This window comes from Jaculus jaculus, chromosome 14 (assembly GCF_020740685.1).
Source record: "Jaculus jaculus isolate mJacJac1 chromosome 14, mJacJac1.mat.Y.cur, whole genome shotgun sequence".
Taxonomy (NCBI): domain Eukaryota; kingdom Metazoa; phylum Chordata; class Mammalia; order Rodentia; family Dipodidae; genus Jaculus; species Jaculus jaculus.
In genome coordinates this window covers 79,114,162-79,137,941 of record NC_059115.1, presented here as the reverse complement: position 1 = coordinate 79,137,941, position 23,780 = coordinate 79,114,162, and the positions used below count along the sequence as shown (strand labels likewise).

Below are 23,780 nucleotides of genomic sequence, written 5' to 3'. Positions count from 1 at the left end.
GCCTTATTTATAGAAAAATCACTATCTCTTAATAAACCCTATTTCCTTTCTTAAACAAGATTTTCTTCCTTGATTACAGAATTGTGAAATCTGAAAATCAGTTAATACACTTTGGCCATGCACATCTCACACGTGAATCTTTAATTCACTCCTTGCTGCCTGTTTTCTCTGCACTAATTACATTCCACATGACTTTGTTGTGACTCTTAACTGATCTTCCCTCTCAGGACTCCACCCTCCAATCCATTCTCCACAAAGATGCCAGAATAATCATTCCAGTGTTCAAGTCTAACTGTGCAATTGCTCAATTCATTGCTCCTTAATCTTGTCCTGTAGGAAATGTAGTGAATCATGGTAGTGAGAGCAGCAGGATTTAGTCAGACATGTAAACAGACATGTGAATCTACCATGCACATATTAGTATTGTACCTTTGAGCAAGGTACAAAATTTTACTTCACAGTACTATTCTGAAAATTAAATATTAGATTTTATATGGTGCATGTGTTGTATCATATGTAGTCTATGAACAGCTTAACGATTTACTAGAGAAAATTTCAACTTTAAACTTCAAAAATCACTCAAAAGGTTTACATTATTCTTATGCATGTATGTATGTATGTATCTATATATATATTGTCACACGCATATATTCAAATGCACAGAGTTTTAAACATCTATGAAATGTTGATAAACTTACTTATAAGTTTGAACAAATAAGGCCTGTCTGCATTGAAGTCCTATGTATAAACTTATCTATTTATTTATGTTTTTTAAAATTCGGGACATTCCTACCTGTCATCTATATAAAATCTTCCTTAATGCTATTACTTAAAAGGAGTATTCAACTTTCATAAGACTGTGTTATGTTTCATCACTTAGTACTTCTTTTAATGCTGCTTTGGTATTCTGTATTTTAGAAAAAAAAATTACTATATCATCATCATCTTATTATTATTACTATTCTGTGGATAGGATCCAGGGCCCCATTTATGCATGCTAGGCACATAACCTACCACTGAATTGTAATTGCAGAACCCCAACTCTGGATATTTTATGATGGCATAGCTACATAATGCAATCACTTATTTTATTTATTTGCTTTATGAATGTTAATATGCTACAAAACATGTTGGTACCAAAACAAGAAGAAGAAAAGCTTCTATTATGACAAGGCATACTAATCAGTGTATATCTACAAAGCCAGCAGCAAGGACACACTCTGAGGACATCTACCACATCACTCTTACTAGAGCATTTAACGTTGTACTCAGTCCTTAGGGCATTTTATTTAAAACTGCATGTGGGAGGGATGGGGTGATATATATGCCTGTAAGATTTTCATGTGTGTGTGTGTGTGTGTGTGTGTGTGTGTGTGTGTTTATACATGCATGTTTCCATGCGAATGCAGGTGCCACAAGCATGTACAGAGGTAAAATAATAACTTCTGGGGTTAGTCCTGACCTTCCACCTTACTGTCTTCACTCCTGTGTATGGCAGGATCACTGGCCCACAGTGTCCAGAGATTCTCTCCCATTGTACCATAGGTGTGCTGGTATGGAAGACACATACTACCGTGTTGGCCTTTGGAAAGTTCTGGAGGTCCAAACTCAGGGATTTATACTTACACCACATGCACTTTACCTACTGAGCATCCTTTACAATATTTATAGAAAGGTATTTAATTTTTGCACTCAGAGAAAGACAAATGAGTTTGCTAAGGGTACTTACTATGCTCTAGGCATAATACTAATGTAAGAAGGTGGCTAGAAACCCAGGAAAGGTTTACTTAAGGAAGGGTATTATAGAGATCTGAAGATCAGAAATGAGTGGAGTTCACTGCAATTGCAATTATCAAAGTTTAATCTCAACAACCACGTACCTATAAAGATGATGATGGAAGAATTATAAACCTATAGTCTGAATTCTATCACCATGTCTCATTAGTAACTAGTTAGTAAGTTATATTTTCTTTTGTGTTATTTTTGAATTTATTTTTAATTCAGGTTAATTTTATATCTTGTCTATGGCATATACTATAATTTCAAATATATTTGTGAAATTTATCATTGCAGTAAAATTCTTTAAAATTAACTACATTTCTGAGAATTCTCAAGACATTGATCTATAGAGGTTTTTTTTTTTATTTTCAATTTTGTAACTTCTATTTAACAAACATTAGAAATGGGGTTAAATGGGTTCTGTTAGGGAATAAACATATCCAGAAATATTTAGCAAAATATTTTTCTAACTTACAGGAAGGACATGAAAAAGAGGGTAAGAGTATGCATATTGGAGTTTAGTTTTATCCCCAGGCTATTTTTACACTTACAACTGAATGTTTAAAAATATTGATTTAAACAGATACCATATTGTACCTGAGACAATGCACTGCAATGATGTGAATTTCAGCATGTGCATTTGGTTTTGCGATGAACCAGGCATGTCTGTCCGGTCTAGGTTCTTTCCACAATGTCCATTTTGAAGCCTCTTCTGATTTCTATCACAGCAGGTTGCAGTGGGGGAGGTTTCAGGAGGTACATAGCCCAGGAAAGGGCAGTGGGTCTTCCATTCTCACATAACTCCATCCTGTCCTGGTTCTCCCAACACCCCTCAAATCTATAAACTATGTGGTGCACTGACTAGATTCAGAATTGCATCATCCTGCTAGGGCAATAAGACAAAACCATCTGAAAGGTCCTTTCCTGAGTCCTGGAGATTAGGAATCTAGTCATTGTGCTGGCATATCTGGTTTCTACTCATGCAGGTCCTTGGCTCGATGAGGGCTGCCATTGAATGGCTTTTCCTTTGCGTGTGTTAGTGCCTCTTCTTTTCGCATAAATAAGTCGTCTATTGGATTAGGGTTTTTTCAACCTGGCCCTGACCTCATTATACTGTAAGAACCTCTAGGAAAAAAAAAAAAAATTTAAACACTCACCAGACTTGACTTCAAGATGTCAGTGTTAAGGGACAAAATTGTTTCAATCTGTACAGTGTGGTGTGAAACTAGTTATATACATAGCTTTCTTATATGAAATTTTATGACACAAGTGACTGGCAACTGAATGTTTTTATCCTGGAAATTTCCCATATTATAAAAGAGAATGCTGACAATTTTTTACTTTAGAACAGCACATTTTCAGGGAAATGTCTGGATGTCTCTTTGGTACCATTGAACAACTTTAGTGATATGACATTAACATCTGCACATTTGTGTTATATGTTGAATGCATGATCCACAATATAATAGAGATTGGTTTGAGGCCTTTGCATAACAAGTAGATCACGTGGTTAGAGCCTCATAAACAGGATATATAACCTTATAATAAAGAACATGAGGCTGTTCTGTGTGCTACCACCATGAAAGGACGGACCAAGAAGACAGTTGTCTTTGAAAGACGAAAGAATCCTCACTCGATCCTACCATGTCCTGTGTTGGTGGCAGCTTCACGCCAGAGTTCCCAGGCTCCAGAAGGAGAAGTGCACATTTTTGTTGCTTAAGTCACCCAGTCTGTGGTACTTTTGTCATAACAAACCAAACTGTCAAAGACATTAGATGAGTTCTAACCTAAGATGACACAAAATTATTTCTGAGAGCTTGAAACATTCAAAGATGCTTCACATGCAATTTCAGGTACACTGATTGTTAGTTCAGAAGTCCATTGCACTGCAATATGGAAGAGTATGTTAAAATACTTCACACACTATAAAGAAGAGAAGTGCGAAGTCGTATTTGAAGAGCACATTGGTTCTTGAGATATAGAAATATTCATGTTTTCTTTTTCTAATGAAAGAGCTACTCTCATATGAGATTACTAAATGCATTTTCCCATTTAATTAAAAATAAAGTTTTATCTGAAATGGATTAAACACAACTGCCATTTAATTAAACCAAAAAGCTTTAAGAGGATCATTCCTATAAGATCAATTTACATTCTGTTCCATATTGAACATTATTAGAAGGCAATTCTTGTAATCTCCTGGCATAACCTTTAAAATTCACTTGGCCTTTAAACTCATCTTCATGGCATTCCTTAAAAACTAAACAGCTCACAAACAAACAAAAAACCCACATGCACTAAGCTTAGCACCGATTTTCCTTTTAAAATTAAAATTATTTACCAAATGCAATCGTTAATGTCTTATTTGACAATAGACAGATTTGAGTGAGTTGAGATTCTGTATAAAATTTGATTTGTCTATGTAACAAAGTAAACTAAACCTTAGGCTTCTGGAGTACAAAAGTAAGCAAATGTAAGAAGAATGTTGCCTGTATGTGATTTTAGTTTAAACTGAGATTTCTTGTTATGGTTTTTGGAATGTTTGCTTTTTATTTCTGAACCACACACCTCATGTGGATATGCAAACAATTTAAAAATGCATGATAATGGCTTAGAAAGAAATATTGTATAATCAAGGATTCTTCTGAAACATTCAAGACAGTTTTCAGAGAGAAAAAAAGAACATATGAACTTGGCTTTTGACCAGTGCTACTTGTGAAACATTAATTGCTAATGTCATTTTAAAAAATGACCTTATTGTTTCAGAAACACATTTTGTGACTTCTAAAAATATTCTGTTATATTTCTTCCTTCATTGATAAAATATCCTGAACTTTGTCCTAAGGCAAAGGTGTGAATGGCTGAGAAAATTTGAAAGCACAATATTTTAGTTCCAGGTGGATTAATGGAGCATGGAGAGATCTAGTTTTGGGCATGGGCATAGACACAGGAAAGCCTCATTCCCTTCAGTTTGGACTGTTCCTCTGTTGACAACAAAGGCACATTTCCAAAGTCTAGGCTGCCAGACCCAGCAGAGGCATCAGTCAAAGGCATTGTCTAGAGTTTGTTCTAGACTCTGTTTTTCAAGTAATTTTCTTCTTCGGCCCACTGTTTCAGGGTGGAGCATTTCTCTTATGTTTTATCTGTAACCTACATGTTGAACTGGCCTTTACTTTGTTATCTTGTTCAGAACAGAGATTTTTTTTTTCTCGTTTTTTGTTTATTTAATTTATTTATTTGAGCACAACAGACAGAGAGAAAAAGAGACAGAGAGACAGAGAGAATGGGCGCGCCAGGGCTTCCCGCCACTGCAAATGAACTTCAGACGCGTGCGCCCCCTTGTGCATCTGGCTAACATGGGACTTGGAGAATTGAGTCTCGAACCGGGTTCCTTAGGCTTCACAGGCAAGCGCTTAACCACTAAGCCATCTCTCCAGCCCTGAGATTTTTTTTTTCCTGATCAAAAACCAACTTTGCATCTGAAAAATAAAATCTTGTGATCAATATACAAATTAATGATTTATTTTCTTCATTATACTATCTTGGTCTCAAGTTATACTTCCTTCCAATTTCACAATTTATCTAGGGCCACCTAGTAGGCAAATATTACTCATAAGAAGCAAATTGATAAAAAAAAAGTGTAGAATATCTAAAGATAAAATACTCTGCATCTAGAACATTGCTGGGGAGCTTTGAACTTTCCTGTATGCCATAAGGTTCCTCCATCTTTGCTCCTTGGGGTACAGTCACCTAGCTGTATGCGACTTGATGTTTCCATGTATCAGTATAAACATAAAATGCATTTGGGAGTCACTAAACCTTCATTTCTAATACATCATCCAAGTTTCCTTTCTTTCTGGATGAGTTCTCTTTGGAGGGAAACACTGGGTGGGCCACAAGTGCTATTGCCTAATCAGAAAGCCCCAAGATTCTGAATCCACTGCAAAGATATCAGGCCATACTGGTAGATATCATGTCTGCGAGATGCTCCTGTTTGTAATCAGAAAGACAAAATTTGAAAGATAAGAAACTATGGCCTTGAAACTTGTACATTTTAAGAGACTAATTTGTTATCTATTTTCAAACTAGTTTGTCAGTTTTACTAAAATTGGAAGAGTCACACATTGCAGGTGCATAATTACCCTTGCCATTGAATACAAACACAGATGCACACAACCAAATTAGAGGCAATCATTTCATTGAAAAAATAATGCATTTGTTTCTCACTTCACATATTTACTTTAAAAAACTAAACTTTTTTCACAATGACTGATGGGCCCCCTGTGTTCTGCACAATTTTAGTAGAGAAGAGCTTCTGGTCACTGTTGAAGTCACAGGAAGCGACTTCATCAGGTCTTGGGTTTGTCACCTTCGTTCCTACCACATTAATAATAATCACTGCATCACCATCAACTCTGAAGTAAACAGAGCTCTCTTCAGTGTATCTAGAATGGCTGACAATGTGGTTTCTATCAACTGTGTCTATGTGGGGAAAGGTCATAGGAAGGAGCCCATTCATATCAATATGCTGGTGGTAACCAACTATGTTCATGGATGTAATCTCGTTTCAACTCCATAACAATCCCCAGAGGTAAGATGTAGCAGTGACCTCGGTGCTGGGGAAAATCACCCAACTAGAAGCAGTTTATGAAAGGAAAGGGTGACTTGCCAACTGACAGCTTTGAGGAAAAGTTTCTTCATGCCTAGAAAAGCAGAGCGGAAGCCCATGGGATATAGAAGTTTTAGCTACAACTTTGTCAAGTCCTATGTGAGTCTTGTAGAACTGACTAACTTCTTCTTTAAGAGGCGCGGGAGATAAATTTTATTTAAAGGAAAAATATCAGTGACATTGCTTTTTATTATAGACTGTAATAAGAGTATGTTGATTTTTAAACTAAGCTTATGCAGTGAAAGTAAATAATCTGACCAATATGACTTGGTACTGAAAGTTTTAGACTAAATCACACATCAGAATTTCATGAGTACTAATGCCAAGTCAAAAGAATTAATTTGAGCTTCTATGTTAATAAAGTTTATTATTATTATTATTTTAGTTTCATTCACCTTTAGGAGAACAGGCAACAACATTTACCTTTCTGATATAACAACTGATATAAGCAAAGGGCCTGCTAATTCATCTTTGTTTTAGAAAGATGATAATCTAATGTCCTTTCTTCCCAATTAAATACAGAAGCTTCCAAGTTTAAATATGTTAAGTGATATATATTTTTCCTTTTAACCAAAAGGAGTAAGATATAAAACCAGTTATATTATCAAAGTAGTGATGATTCTGTAGAATTCGTTTCATTTAAATCATAATAAATACTATCTGATACTTGTTGAAGTATGGTCATTTACTGTTAAGGCTATTCCATTAAGTACTGTAAATTTCACTTTGCAAGCATGTTATGATATCCTTTCTCAATATGACTTTTCTAGTACCTAAACTACAGCTCTGATATATTCTGGAGGAGTATTATAGTTTACTAGAATACATTTTTTTTATTTTCTACTTTCTTATGGATAAAATTTTTAAAGGTATGTCTTTCTCCATCTGTGGACCTCAGTCTGGGCTTACAACTCTTATGAGAAATATCTTTTATACAGGTAAGGTGATACTCAGTTATACTAAAAATTAGTGCAAATTTTATTTCAAACACCTCATTGATGAACATAATAAAATCAGGCTGAAGGGATGACTCAGTGGCTAAGGTGTTTGCTTACAAAGCCTAAGGACCCAGATTCTATTCCCAAGGACCCATGTTAGCCAGATGCACAAGGGGGCACACATGTCTTGAGTTTGTCTGCAGTGGCTGGAGGTCATGGAGCGCCCATTGTCTCTCTCCCTATTTCTCTGTCAAATAAATAAATAATATTTAAAAAAATAATAAAATCATTTGAAAAAGAAATTGTGATCACTACTTGAGCCATTCCCTGTAGGTAACCTCACTGATATTGCATGGTGGCTTTAAATACTCATCTCTGTTCTTTGAGAGATGGCATTGGCTATGGGACACACATGAGTGGCTCTTGATGAGGAAGGAGTACATTCAGTACTTCTTGCCATGTAAGATTACTCTAAATTCTTTGAGTAGCTGTTGTCTTAAGGCGCAACTATAGACATTATCTTTTCTCTGGGCATCAGAGGCATATTAAGAAGAAAGACACACCTTTTTATTTCTATTTCTCTCTATTTTGAAAATCAGAAAATGGGTCCCAAAAAAGTCAGGGCATCTGCTTGCGTGTCTGAAATAAGCTAGTGCCAGAGACAGGAAATTCCTGCTACCTTATATATTTACAATGAGAATTTTCCCTAACGTCACATTTTTAAGAGGATTCTTTAGTTTCTAATACATTATTGCCTCAACCAACAAGTCTTTGGTATTTGGGTACCTTCAGAGCCTCCATTCATCATGGACAAAGTGGCAAGGCTGTCTGGATTGTGTAGCGCATGAGAATAGAAACCGTAATGAGGAAGATGGCTGTGACCAGCAAGCTAGGCTCCGATCACCAAGGTGTGAAGTTCCACTCCCGGTCCACAAGGAGAAAGGAAAGCTCACACAGAAGATCCCCAGGGACACTCAGTAGTGAAAGCTCACTCTTGCCTGCAGCAGTGATGCCCCTGGCTTGCTCCTCAGTGAGCTACTCCAATGGAGAGGCAAAGCTCTTCTGTAGACGTGCCCCTGACTGGCACTGACCAGCCACTCCAGTGCTGCTACACACTGTTCCGTGCTCTTTCTCATCCCAATGGAATCTGGATAAATAGAAATACCCAAGTCTTGTTTATGTGACTTATTGCGGGAAACAACTTGTCTGTTACCTCTACTTTATTTTGGAAATACCAAAAAGTATGCAAACATTATAAATTAGAAAGGAGCTAGTAAGAAACCAGACAAATATCTATAATATATTTTGAATTGTTTATTAATTTTGTTTGTGTGTGTGATTGGGCAAGCCGTGATCTCTGGATGCTACAAATGAACACCAGACACTAGTGACAATTTTGCATCCAGGTTTAGTGATTAGCTGAGGAAATGAACACAGGCCAGGAGGCTGTGCAAGTGTGTGCCTTTAACTGCTGGATCATCTCCTCTATCCCAGGATTTATATTTATTTCATACAAGAAGAAACAACTTTGGAGATGAATATATTTATGGTATATGTAAGAAAATTTACTATACTAAAAAGTTCCTAAGAATAAAACGTCAGTGTTTTAATTCCTGATATTATGTATAAATAGAAATTTCAAGTGCTGTAGTTTTTACTTACGTCCCAGAAGCTGAATAATAAATATGTAGGGCCCTGTGATCCTCTAATTATGTTCCAACAGATCTCCACATCTGCATAAAGAAATCAAACAACACCCAAACAACCAGTGGATAAAGTTTTCTAAAGTGTGAAATTGTTTCTCAGGATTGTTCTTTGATTATTTGGCATCCTCTGCCTCTTATTGGTTAGCATATTTTGACAGATGGAAAAAGAGATGCCCATTGATATATATAGTGACCTCAAAAACATCAAGGTAGATCCAATTTCTCATCTGAGGACAAAATTGGTGCCAAGAAAAGAGGCTGCATAGTTTTTGCTTCCATCTTCAGATCCCCTTAAAGTCTTGTTAATCTTTTTATAATGGTGAGCTTGCTGTACAAATGAAACTTTTCCTAACTGTGCCCCCACCTTCCCTATGATAATTCCAAGATGACACCTTTGTTGAAATCCTTTCTACACAGCAGTGTGACTTTCCACTGATGGATACATCTGTGGCAACGGAATGCATGGGAATGCTGGCGGCTCACCAATAGAGTTGGTTCTTTCTCCTAGGAAATGCCTTTCTATAAGAAGGAAAGCTGAGCCTACAAAACACTTGGTACCAGGAATTGTGGAGGTACTGAATACCAGTATTTTCTATTGAGAGTTATATACAGCTGTTAAGGAAAAATCCAGAAGTTTTATCAACATTTAAAGTCTATGGAAGTAGTTGAATTAAGAGCAAGAGATACAAAATATTATGTGTGTCTTTTTTTTTCTTTGTCATTTTGTTAAATAAAATACAGGTAAGGTATTGGGTCAAAATGACTTCAATATTGATTTCTAGAATAATACTCTCTGGAGCAACTCTATTAGTGCTGAGATGAAGACAAAGCACAGAAGCCACCCTGGACAGCTCTAAACCCGCAAGCACCATGCAGAAAGCTTATTGATATAATTTTGTTCAATATTCCCAGACCTAACAGGAATAGGCATGTGCTGTATTTCTGGGACAATGAAATTAATGCTAAGAAATAGAATAGCATTCCTATTATTACACAGCTAGTAGACAAAACAATGGACATTGAGTTCAAGTTACACAAGGCTATGTGTTATTTGAATATTATGAATTCACTGAGCTAAATCAACAAAATAAACCTACAAATAGTTTTAGAGAACTGTAGCTGTCAGAGAATGAGAATTTCAACAAATACTGGACTCAAGATCCCCAGTGTCTCTAAGTCACCCGCAGCCATTCCTGGAAGCTACTTGAGGTGGAAAATATTATTTTGAGTTTTCTTCTATATACGGAGTGCCTTACTACTAGAGCTTGCACTTGGGTTGATGTGTGGCCACACTCCTCATATTCCAAGTCATCTACATGACATAAAAAGTACAAATGCAGTTAATTCATTTTTCTCATAAAATAACAAATATCAATATTTTTACATAATAGTCAATTAAACCATACTTGTTTGGGTATTAGGTTATTCGGCTTTCTAATATCTATACACCTGGCATTGAGGTACAATGCAGAGTAGTCACAGTCAAGCTAGTAAAGTCATTGTAAAGTGACCATTGTACATTTCCCATGCCTCATTCAACTAGTTGCACCAGGGAGAAGGAAGAAAATGAGAAAGAGTAGAAGTACTGTTGCTGGGTTTGGCAAAATAAAATATAGATGCCTAGTCAAATTTGAATTTCATAGAAGCCAGAATATTTGATCTGAATATGTCCCTGAAATATTTTTTTTAAATTTATCTATATGAGAGTGACAGACACAGAAAGAAAGGCAGAGATTGGGAGAGAGAGAGAGAATGGGCGCACCAGGGCCTCCAGCCACTGCAAACAAACTCCAGACACGTGTGCCCCCTTGTGCATCTGGCTAATTTGGGTCCTGGGGAATCGAGCCTCGAATCGGGGTCCTTAGGCTTCACAGGCAAGTGCTTAACCGCTACACCATCTCTCCAGCCCATGTTACTGAAATTTTTGAACAACACTGTCTTAAAAATTATCGTCATCTTTCAAAAGGGAAAAGTGCGGGGGCGGGGGTGGAGGGAGGGTATTACCACGGGATATTTTTTATAATCATGGAAAATGTTAATAAAAATTGTGAAAAGAAAAAAAATTTAAAAAAATAAATTAAAAAATATCATCATCTATCTGAAATTCAAATTTAGCCAACCTGAGATGATAGGAAATATCATATTTTTGAGTGTTAAGTCATTCTGATCAATAAAATAATTGCTAACACTTCATAGCAATTATGCCATAAGAACTTTATGAATGTCAATCTATTTAATCTTCAGCATAACCTTATAATGCAGGCAGTCTTATGCATATTTAGAAGGTAAAAAGTATTGGAACAATAACAGAGGAATCACTTGCCTATAGACAAAGAAATAGTCACAGCAAAGGCATTTGATCCCAGATGGTTTTGTAGCAGGGTTTAACACTATGACCACTATGGTATGCTGCCTCACATTAAAACTCATTATTTCATTGTAAAATTACCTTACATTTGTGCACGGATTGAGAATTGCTGAAAACAGTTCTTAACAACATTCCAATATATAACAAATTCTACTCCACAAAAGACCTCTTTAGAAGTTGATGATATCTGTAGCCATTATTTGAAGTATCTGTTATTGTTTTTGTGAATAGTCAACACCATATATATATGTGTAATGTATATGACACTTATATCCACATATAGGTTAAAAGGCTAACAAAGTATTAAACAATTTAAATTCCTTATCAATATGAATAATGCACTCACATATTTACATATATGATTCCTGATTAGAGTAGACTGGAATTACAACTACAAAAATAAAATCAATTTTCAATGACTTTTATATCTAATTCTATATTGGTATCTTGGATAGACTTTATTTTATATAGAATTGGGGGGAAATTAAACATTTTTTGTTAGACTCATTCATTTAATAAATGTCAAATCAACATAAACTAGAAAATTTAACATTGCATAGTGGGATTTTTGACATTTTTTAAAAATATGATGTTCTAATACTCTACTTCTAGGTATCGATTAGATACATAATCAAGTAATTAAAAAAATATACATACATATATGTGTGTGTGTGTGTGTGTGTGTGTGCATATATGAACAAATGAAAATTATTTCCTGTAAATAATTCTTTTCTCAAGAGTCATCTTACACAAATAATCCAGGATATTTGTTCAAAAATGCACATTTTTAGCCAGGAATGGTGGTGCACATTTTCAATCCCTTCCCATGGGAGCATGAAGTAGGAGGATCACCATGGGGTTGAGGCTACCCAGAGACTACATATTGAATTCCAGGTCACCCTGGACTAGAGCAAGACCTGCCTCCAAAAAGTACTCAAAAAAATAAAGTGAGAATCTCTGGAAATGGAGGTTAATAATCTGTATTTTCAGCCAGCCCGTACCATTTCATCCTAATGCAGGTATTCTTTAAGTACACTTTGAGAAAATGACTTTGACCCCCAAGAAGCCAGAAGATAAGAGCAGCTGTTGCAGTTCTGTTCTCCACTGAAATCTTTGAGCTGCTTTATTCTTAGAATTTTCCCAGCTCCCATTACAGCTGGAGGCAGCTGTAGGAAACATACGCATATATATATTTAGTGTTTCATTTCCAAGTACGCTTAGGCCCATTATCTGGCATTACAGCTCCTCCCACATCATCAGGCATATGCCTAACAGAGCAGATGGGTCCTGGGATGCTCACGACGGGCCATCAAATCCTGCAGCACTGGGGAGTAAAAGCCACAGTGCTTCTCAAACAAGAACAAAAGCTGAGCGACCAATATGTGGTAAGTTGTTAGAAGAAACAGATAAAAGTTAGCCAATTTTAAGTATCGTTTATTTACCCTTGAAAAAGGCTGATAAAATTCGTCATTTGAAGTAGAGAAGGGTGGAGACTCTAAACTATTTTAGCCATTTAACTAAACCCTCTTTACCAAACTTGTTTTATTTTTTGCAAATGTAGCTGCATATGCAATTTCAATAATATTTACAATAATTCATAAAAATTTGAAGATAATAACTACAAGGTTTTATTCTTTGTTGTATTTTTAAGGATCATTAACAATAGTTAGATAATACTTGGTTTTCTGTTTCTCATGCTAAATGGCATTTCAAGACAGTTTAAAAAAGGATAGCAAAAAAAAAAAAAAAAATGAATGAGCAAAATGAACCTGCTCTTGTGGAGTGAAAATTTGAACTTATACTTAAAATTTTTCTGATTCAAAAGAGTGGTTAAATTGATGAAAAAAATGTGACACTATAAAAATATGAGATTCATGGAGGCTAAGGTCTGACATGTCAAGTGAGGAAAACCTAGCAGAAAAAAAAAAAAAATGATGTAAATCATTTAGAGTTCTTGTCACACCGCATGTGTAGCATGCCTTACAGCAGCTGATTCGTAGTTTCAATGCTCATTTAGGGTAAAATGATGAACATTCCAACATGGATTCTACAGTAGTGTTGTATGCCTATCAAACAAAGTGTTTCAGCCACTGAAATGAGAAGGCAAGTCCAGGGTGCATGATATTTAAGGGACAAAGTTCAGATTATGCAAAGACAGCCCAGTGATGGTACTGTCATTTTTAGCAAAAGGAAAACAGTGTTAAATAAAGTTATTAAAAAAAATCTCAACAAACAAGACAGAAAATGTTTACCACTTGAATTAAAAACACGAGTCTGTCACCCATTTTACAAGTTTCTGGCATAGCCCTTTGCATCATGGGATCAGCTTCTCGGCTGGTGAACTGGTTGGCATGCTACTTCCCTTGCTGTGGGTGGTAGGTATATGTGGTCCATTTAACTCACGACGGGCTTGGCGAGTTGTCAGGCACATTTGAACTAGCTTTAGCTCAGGTGTATTCTAAAGATGAAATGAAAGCAATTCTTTGAAATCATTATGCAATTTAAAATATAGGGATGGGTGGAGAATTGATGAAATGTATGGAAAAATTAAAAGATGACGTTATTGTTGGATCTGACTATATGTAAGGTTGGATGTAAATAGCCTTGAAAAATAACACTCAGTGGAAAAAAAATATACTGAAACTTTGGCTTAATTCTGTCATTTCCAGGACCAAGTTGTAGCATCTTTCCAAGATTTTTTTTTTTTTAAATTTTCAGGTAGAATACTTTATGAAAATGATGATATGTACCCAGATTTTTATACGAATATAGTGAACCATTATTGTAAGTTCCATTTAAAAATAATAAAGTATTATAGAAATGTAACTTGATATATCATAGGCAAAGAAGTTCCTGGAGATATATTAGGGTGGTTATTATTTATTTATTTTTGGTATTTGCTAGGTAGTGTGTCATGCTGGCCCAGGTTGACCTGGAGCTCATTCTGTACAGTCCCAGACTGGCTTTGCACTCACAATGATCCTCCCACGTCTGCCTCCTTAGTGCTGGGAATAACAGTGTGTACCACAATGCCGAGTCTATTTTATTTATTTTTAAAATAGTTATATATATTTATTTGTGAGGAGAGAGATAGGGAGCATGGGCATGACAGGACCTTTTGCTTCTGCACAAGCATGTCAGATGATGCTCCACTTTGTTCATCTAGCTTGACATGGATGTAAAGGAACTGAACCCTGGCTGGCAGGCTTTGCATGTAATTACCTTTAACTGCTAAGCCATCTCCTCAGCCGAAGGTGATTATTTTCAATAGCATCCCATGATGAAATAAGTTTAAAAGTCACCAAGGAAAATATGGTTAAATAAATCTCCTTCCTCTAAAATGTCTGGCAGTCTTTTCAGTGGTAATACACATGAGTAAGAACCGAGATGGAGAGAGAGTCTTCGCAACGCATTTCAGCATAGAACTTCTCTGGGGAGCACTTCATCAATTTGCTGTCATTCACTGTATATTCTGGAAGTATTTGACAAAGCCATAATTGGTGAGAAGAGATCCTATTTAATTTTAAAATACTACATTTTGGGGATGAAGCATGACACATCTTTCTTCAAACTTATCTTCTCACAGTCACATGAGAATCAACTTGGAAGTAATGAGTTGTTGGTCAGAAGGCCCCAATTCTGGTCCTGAAGCTATCCGAAGAGAAGGAGTGCATGCACAGACAGAACTGTGAGTGCTGAGGAAGAGTGTGGATTCACACCGAGCCCAGAAATCAGGAGGGCAGAGGCTGAGCACAGCTTGAGTGGGGCGCACTGGGGCGTGGTGGCAAGCTGTGAAGTGAACGGGCAGTGGCGCCATGTGAGCCAGGGCAGAGCCTGGCTTTCCAACAAACACTCAGCAGCAGAACACATGCCATCAGAAAGAGCGGCATCTGTCCCTGTGCATGGTATCTTGGTTATTAGGTCAAAGCTCGTTTGGCCTTGGTACTAAGGTTACGACCAAAACCAACAGCATATTTGTTTTACTTTTGAAAATACAGTATAAAGCCAAACTTTGATTAACTGGGGTCTGTAGGTAGAAGTGTATGAACTTGACCTTATCTTAATGGGTCCCAGAGAAGAATGTGACCATAAGTTAATATAGGTAAAAATATGGCTGGACAGACCTACTCTTTTCAAGATATACACTGTGCTATCGAACTACAATAGAGATTTTAAACAACCAAGACACAGGAGATTGGAAAGTTCATTCACTAGGCCATGTTTTCCTAATAGAAATGATAATTTATTAATGACAGATAATGAATGTAATATTTGTTGTGAGCAAATAAATATTCATGAATTAAACATGTCTATAATCATGAATGTAAACAAGAGTGAGTTATTTACTCCATATAGCAATCCTGTTGTGGAGGAAATATTACAAAAGTGCTGAGGACAAACAAAACTAGCCAAAGCAGGTAAAATTAGTCATGTCCAAATGTGTTGGACTGGGTAGCAATTTCTCAAATGTGATGCAATGTAACAAGCACATGCCAATAGATTATTAGAAGAAAAAAAAAAGCTATAACTATTTCTTCTCCTTCCAATTAATTCTACTCTAAAACAAATAATTAGGAACTTCATTTTTCAGATATTTAATCTGTGTGCATATTCAGTGTTGAGTAACGTTATAAAAATAAATACAGTTTTCATAACGTAGCGCAACATGCTTAGAGAACATGGCAGGTCCATAGACACACCGGCAGCTGTCATCTAACAGAAGATATGTGGCTGATCAGTGGTGCTCAGGACTCCTCAAGAGAACTGCCTTCTGAAAACGGTCACCCCATGCACTCGAATAAATACTTTCAAAATCATCACATGGGCTGCAGAGATGAATTCACAGTCAAGGTGCATACCTGCAAAGCCTGGAAGAAAGTACCCTGGAGAGGATGGGGTGTCGCCTAAGGCACATCATGCCCAGAGCTTTCCCTCCCCCCAAATAACTGACTGCTGTTCCCACAACAACCCCATGGGGATACCTATAATCCCACTGAGGAGAGTCCTCGATGGAATGGGGACAGGGAGGAGGGAAAAGAGGGTACCGACACATGATGTATCCATACAAAACATGTTAATAATAATAATGATAATGGTAGTAATAATAATAAACATTAAAGAATGTTTTGTTTTGTTTTTTGTCCCTGGTCTGTACCAGAAATCAGTTGCAGCCCACAATGAGCTGTTGTTTGGAGAGAACTACAAGATACTGAAATCAAGACAGGTTTCTGTCAAAGCTCTTGATTACCTGCTTGAAGCAAAAAGTAAGACCCTGTTGCTGAAGACACCACATGCTGCCAACACAGAACACGGAGAGACCTGGCTAGAATCCACAAATGAGCCAGTCCCCACACAGCTGGTCTACTGCAGGAAAGCGCTATGTGAGCTACTGGGGGAAAGTGGCCAACAATGGTTGAATAACCAGAGGTCTAAGCTACTCAGAAGCAAGCACCCTGACAGGATGTACACCCCAGTGCAATAGTGGCACAGCCTTGGTGGGTCACCAATAGCCTTCTGATTGGTAAGAGATCAGCTCTGTGTAAAGGAACCCATATCTGGAATTGGGAACCATATCTGAATCCTATGGAGACAAAGATTATGTTCTCCAGTGTCAAGCTCCCACTAGTCTTTGGCTAAAAGAGGGATTACATACATCCAATTCTCCCTGAATTAATAATGCTTATCACACTTAACTTGCGCTGACTTCACTCTCCACTGGAGAGTCTGTTCTTCTCTTTCAGAAGGTAGCAAGACCTGAAGAGATAAACTACCCCTCACACTTCAGCCAAGCCACAGCTGAATCCACAGAGGAATTGGGGAGACAAGCAAGCAGGCTGCTTCCATGGTGAACCTGACAATCAGCACCAGGGTGAAGGAGACAGACCCTGAGGACACTCAACACCTACCAAAGCAGAGATCTAGAGGCTCCTAAGAGCTCCTCACTGAAGCAGACTTAAAACTCACCCACCATGGCTCAGGAAAGATTGAAAGAGACACAGGCTGAGACATCAGAGCCAGAGACATTTCCTCTCCCCCAAATTAACAGACTGCTGTCCCCACAATGCATCACACACAACCCCATAGGGAGTAATTGCAATCCCACTGAGGAGCGTCCCCAGTGGTATGAGAGCAAGAACGAGGAAAAGGAGGGTACCAACACATGATATATGCACATGAAATATGTTGTTAATAATAATAATAATATATGGATTAAAAAATCAATGATTTGCTAACATTCAAATTCTGCAGTAGTTACTAACTGTCCTCTCCTTGTCCTATAACTCATTCCTGTTACAATATCCTCTATAGTTATGCGTGCTTGTTAAAGGTATTTTAATTGCATGGTGAAGATTTTCACTGATAGGATAAATTATAAAATGTCATAACGCAAATCATGTTAACATTATCTAAACATGGCAGCTTCTTCCCCTCCATGTGCGGTCTCTAGGATCATGTTACCGAAGAGCTTCCCAGCAGGCCTCCTCTTTGCCATGTGTGAGATACTGGCATTGTGAACTGTGAATTCAAAGATCCCTTCATTTCCACAGATGATTCCCAAAAGAGTACTGAAACGGAAAGACTGGGTCTCTAGAAATGCTTAGCTGTTACAAGTATTTGCTTGCAAAGCCTGGTGGCCTGGATTAAATTCCTCAATACCCAATCAACTCCATTTGCACAACGTGGCACATGGGTTTGTACTTTGTTGGCAGTGGCAAAAGGCCCTGGCATGCTCATTCTTTCTCTCTCTCTCTGTCAAAATAAATAAGTAAATAAAAATTTTTAAAAGAAAGTTGAAAACCTATGTCACTTGGCTTTTCTGTAAATAAAGGGTCTACGGAGCATTAAAAGCCACTTATGAATTTTATGGTCAAAATAATGTCTTTATAAATCTGAAGTAGCATTAGGTTGACTAACTAAGGCTTACTTAAATTGGAAACGTAAATGCAATTGCTTTCTTACACATTACGACACAATTAATATTGAAATGAAGCTCTGTAGCCTTATAAACTTTTTTTTTTTTGCAAAGGTCAAGACTAAAATATGTGGCCTAACCACTGCACTAATGCTGTTTATGTGGTTGAAGTCTAGTCTACCACCGACTCATGAATGCCTCATAAAAGATATCAGAAGGCCATTTCCTGAGTCAAAGCATTTTTCTTATTAACAGTCACTTATAGAATGTTAACATTTATAGGTTTTAATAAATTATTTGCAGATTGTGAATTTTGCACTTTCTTTAATCAACACCATAAAATAATAAGTGCGTATACAGTTTATTCACTGTAAGATAGCTGGCAATGTCTTGTTTTAAAACAAGTTTTAGTCAGTCCATGCCCAATCTTACAGGTCTTATTATTTAACCTTATAAACCACACTAAAATGAATCATATAATTTATAAGGTTATCATAAGTAATGGTCTTATTTCTGATAATAAAAATATTTATTTCATGATGAATCAAGTTTATTTACCTAAAAATCTTTTATTACCCTAATGAAAACATTTAATTTTTTTGTTTGGCAATGTACTTTGTCAATACCACTTCCAATCTGCACCCAAACTAACAGTATATTTCCTTATATCTTGTTGTTTTATATGATGTTTCATTTTGCAGGAAGAATACATATACACATTTATTTTTACTATAATTGAGAATTTATAGCAATACTATAGTAAATATAGAAACCACTGGAAAAGCAAGTAGAGACTTATCAAATACTGGGTACTTGTTATAAAAATTCAATATGATTTTTGAACTTGTTTTCTGAGAAATGAACTATAGAAGCTAACAGATATCTTTAAAATATATATATATACTTGGATAGAATACTGACTTTTAAAATAAGGACTGGAACCTAATTCAAGCATTTATGATGAGGAAATATCCTTTAAATGACAGAAATTGAATTCCTTCTGTGGTGATATTGATGAGAGTTAATTCATTTTATATATAGACACTACTAGATGTATAAATTCAGAAACTTCTATTAAGCATAACAACTGATCACTACAGGAACATTTCAAACATCATCTTGTACATAATATAATAAATGATAATTGTATAAAAATCATCAAGGAAGCACCAGAGTAACAGTGTAGGGCACAACACATATTCTCTTCTGCAGAAAACAATAAAACACAGTCCTGTTCCTAGAACATTTTCTTCCATAATGTCAGAAAAAATAAATAAATAAAAGGAAAGATGTAATCTACTTTGCATTGAAGAGTCTGGGTATGTTTTGACATGCCAAAAATTAGACATTCACTTAAAGCACTGATCTATGAATTGACAGAAAATCTGTCATCAAGAAAATAAATTGATGCCAGCGTGAAAGTGACATTAAGAAGATAGTCGAAAGTCATATTGAACAAAGGGTTGGATGGAGGTGCACTGAAAATTGCATCCTGACTCATGTGAGGACATTTGTTTTGTTTTTGTCATTTGGAAGAAAATTGCCATTGGCAGTTCCTTCTTGTTGATGTTTCTCATGTCTAGCAGCCTGCCTGAGTTAATTTAGTGGTGTAAAATATATCCCCTTAATTTATAAGTCATTTTGATTTCTGAATACTATTGTTGATACACAGTTAATCCAAAAATATGACTTTAATACTTATAAATTTAAAATATTTTATTTTATTTATTTACTTTATTTTTAGAGAGAGCAGGAGAGAGAGAGAGGGAGAGAGAGAGAGAGAGAGATTTGGTCTGCCAGGGCCTCAGCAACTGTCATTGAACTTCAGATGTTTGTGTCACCTAGTAGACATGTGCGACCTTGTGTTTGCCTCACCTTTGTGTGTCTGGCTAACATGGGAGCTGGGGGAGAGTTGAACATGTGTCCTTAGGCTTGGCAGGCAAGTGCCTTAATCACTAAGCCATGTCTCCAGCCAAAATTTTAAATACTTTATATAAAATAAAACTAGCTAACTTTTTCATTGTCAAGTTTAGCCAAATGGAGTTACTTCAAGATTTCTTCAGAGTGAAAATCTGAAAGACCATAATCTTGCAAAATTAATCAGTTATCAAAATTATTAAAATATTAAACAATACTATATTTTAAAGAAGACTGAATTTGATACAAATTTTATATTCATTTTTAAAATCCTAAGGAAAAAATCTGTGAATGTAGGGCTAAAATGCCACCAGTGGTAAAATGCTCACTTGGCATGTATCAGGCCCTAGATTTGATCCTTAAAATGGAAAAAAAAAAAAAAAATGGGAATATGTAACAATGCCTTTTGCCTTGAAGATTAAAACCAAAATATGTAACTTTTTTTTGCCAACAAGTCTTTATTCAGCATGGTATAAAGTGGCTACTTTACATCAGTGTTGTAAGCATTTGTTCAGGTATCAGCTGCCTGAAGCAAACCATCTGCCATGAAAGCTCAATGTGTAATAAAGTGGGAAAAGACTACAGAGAGAAAATTAGTGAAAAGAGCAGACAATATCCCTGTTCTCTATACTTTTTCTTTCAATACTTCAGTTACTCATAGAGAACTCAATATGAAAATACTAACTGGAAATTTCAGAAATAAACAATTCATAAATTTTAAGTAGCATCCTATTCCATGAATGTTTCATATCATGAATATTATGAGCTACGGCTTTCTGTCCTTTCTAAGATATGAATCCTCTCTTTGCTAAGCATATCCACACTCTGCTACCTGCCCATTAGCCATTCTGTAGCAATGTAGGGCTCTGAAAGGCCCAGGCGTGAGGCCTAGTGGAACTTCCTGAGCCTAGCTAAAGTTTGGCGACCTGTCTCTGGCCAGCTAGGACTCAGCAAGACGCCTAATGGCTTCTGGCCTGCCACTTCCGCGTGTTAATTGTAATTACCATTTCAATAGTTATAGTTTATTATTGGCCCTTACCTCTTCCCCCATCCTAAAATCCCCGCCTTCGTCCCCAACATGATATAGGCAACTGCTCAGAGTAATAAAGCGAGTTGTTTCTGCGAGTTCCTGCATGGAAAAGACTCCCGACTCAGTGTGGTTTTGCTCCGGTGGCCAGGAGAGGTCTGGGTCATCTGACGACGCTCACCATCCTTCTCAACCCCTAGGGAGGAGCCAGCAGGCCTGGTCCTTCCCTCGGCACTACCTGAGCGGGAAGGAGTCCCGCATAGCAATTTTGGTTATACTATTGAATGCCAGGATTTTGAAATATTTTTGTTCAGTTAACTCTTGGTTTACTTTTGAATAGCCTGCAAGCACATGAATAATGCTGTCAAGGATGTGACAAAACAAAAAACGTGGATGCAAAAATTTAAACTTTATAAAGTATCAATGCTGGAAGGCATATGGGAGGAAAGCCACATCTTGTTCAGTATCATCTGTGCTTTCGACCATCTGCCGGGGGTCTTGGAAGGCTTTATCGGTGACACAGTGAGACGATGTGCGTAGAAGAACCTAACCAGGCTTGGTCAGGCCGTGGCTGGCAGCCAAAGCTGCCCAGAGAGAGGAGCAGCCGCATCCTTCCTGAGGGACTTACGCAGCAGAAGGCTGAGGGTGTTATTCTTTCTGTAGGAAGACTGCATTTATAATGGGAGGGAGTGAGAAAGATACTGTACAGTTGTGGAAGCTAAAGCAAATTTAATTAGTACAGAAAGAAGCGAAATGAGGCTAAATCAGATAAATATTTGTAGGCGATACTGAGGGCTTCATGCTTTATTTACAGGCTTAGAGAAAGCAGTTGTAGGATTTAAACATGAAAGAAATAAAATAATATATTCACTTTTGAAGTGCACAATAACACACAAATAGCTAAATAGCTCAAAACGTAGATTTTGAGCAGTTAGAAAGGGAAACTGAAAAGCAGACCTAGAGGTTTCTGCGGGAACCCTCACGCTAGATGGTGGCCTAGATTACGATATGCTTTGAAGTGAAATGATTTTAAGATACTCAAATCCGATTTTATAAGTTGGAAACAGTATTTTATAAATCATTTAATTTGAGCCTGTAGAGTTAGTAAAAGAGACATTAGTGGCGGGTGGGGGCGGTGGGTGTCAGATAGATGAAGGTATATGCAATGGGCAAGAAAAATACTGGAAAAAGCAGGTATGGGAATAGTGGTCAGATAACTAACATGTGCTTAGAAACAAGTAGTGTGTTACGAGCGTGAACAGTGTTGGTGCAGACAACAGAGACCCATCACAGCCAGCACTGCGTGCATCAGTGGCTCAATGTCATAAGCAGTGCTCCACGCACAGCAAGACGCCGGCTCCGGCCCTGGGGAGACACACTGAATGCACATCCCCTGCCCTCACAAGCAATAGCAGCAGGAAGGTGCACATGACTACCCATGATGTTCAGCAGCTAGAGAAACAGCTCAAGAGTGCTCCCGTGAAATGAAAATCCAAGTAGGGGAAAAAGAAAACATGTATTTCTAATTGTAGGGATAAGGAGAAAAAAAAAAAAAGACCTAGTAAAACGACTAAAAAGTGACTATCTATATGGTTTGATGAAGGAAGCAACATTCACCATTTTCATAGGTTATCTCAGATTTCAAGCTTATTGACATATGTATCAGTTACCTTTCTCATTGTTAGGATAAAATACATGAAGGAATCAGTTTAAAGGATGAGGTGTTGTGGTTTGTGGTTTCTGCTCACCACATTGCCATGGGGAAGAAGAGACAAAAATGAAAGTGGTGTCCAGGAAGCCCCAGGGCCACCCCCTAGCGACCTTCCTCCAGCAAAGCCTCAGCTCCCGAGGGTTCCACGACCTCCTCAAATCATGCAGCAGCTGGACATGAGGTTTTCAAATACCTGAGCCTACCGGGGACAGTCAAACCGAAACAGAATGCAAAAGCATCACTGAGTAGAACTCATTTTTATCAAGTGAAGAAACTTCATTATGAAATTGAGCTGTCATATTTTATTGCACCGAGCACATTAACAAAACTAAGCCTACTCAATAGTAATGTACAAATAAGCGCATGTGAAAAGACGGTTGTTAACAGCATTGAGTGCAACCTCGCTTCACTTACAGAAGATATCCAGACCGTGTGGGATCCAGGCCGTCCCTCTGTAAGCAAGTTTTATTATGAGAGTGTAATCAAATTGCTAAGCAAGCACAGGTGAAGAGCTAAGCGTCATGAGTCATGACGCTATGGGAGCGATTGCAGGTCAGTGGTAGGATTTCAGTTCTATCTGGATCCCCTGTTACACTTTTAAAACCAATGTGAAATGCAAAGTTTTATGAAAAATAAAACAAAATGCAAGTTGCCTCAAAATTGATTGATTGACCTGCCCAACCTGCAGTGTGAGCGCATATAATGTGTTGCTTCAAGCTGCCCGTGGCATCTCCAAGCCAGTGCTAGGGATC

At 37.1% G+C, this 23,780-nt stretch overlaps 1 protein-coding gene across 2 annotated transcripts in view; it reads right to left on the bottom strand.

Annotated features, from left to right (window-relative positions):
• The window catches only part of Edil3 (EGF like repeats and discoidin domains 3), a 413,243-nt gene that overhangs the window by 68,454 nt on the left and 321,009 nt on the right, over positions 1-23,780 (bottom strand). The window lies entirely within an intron of this gene.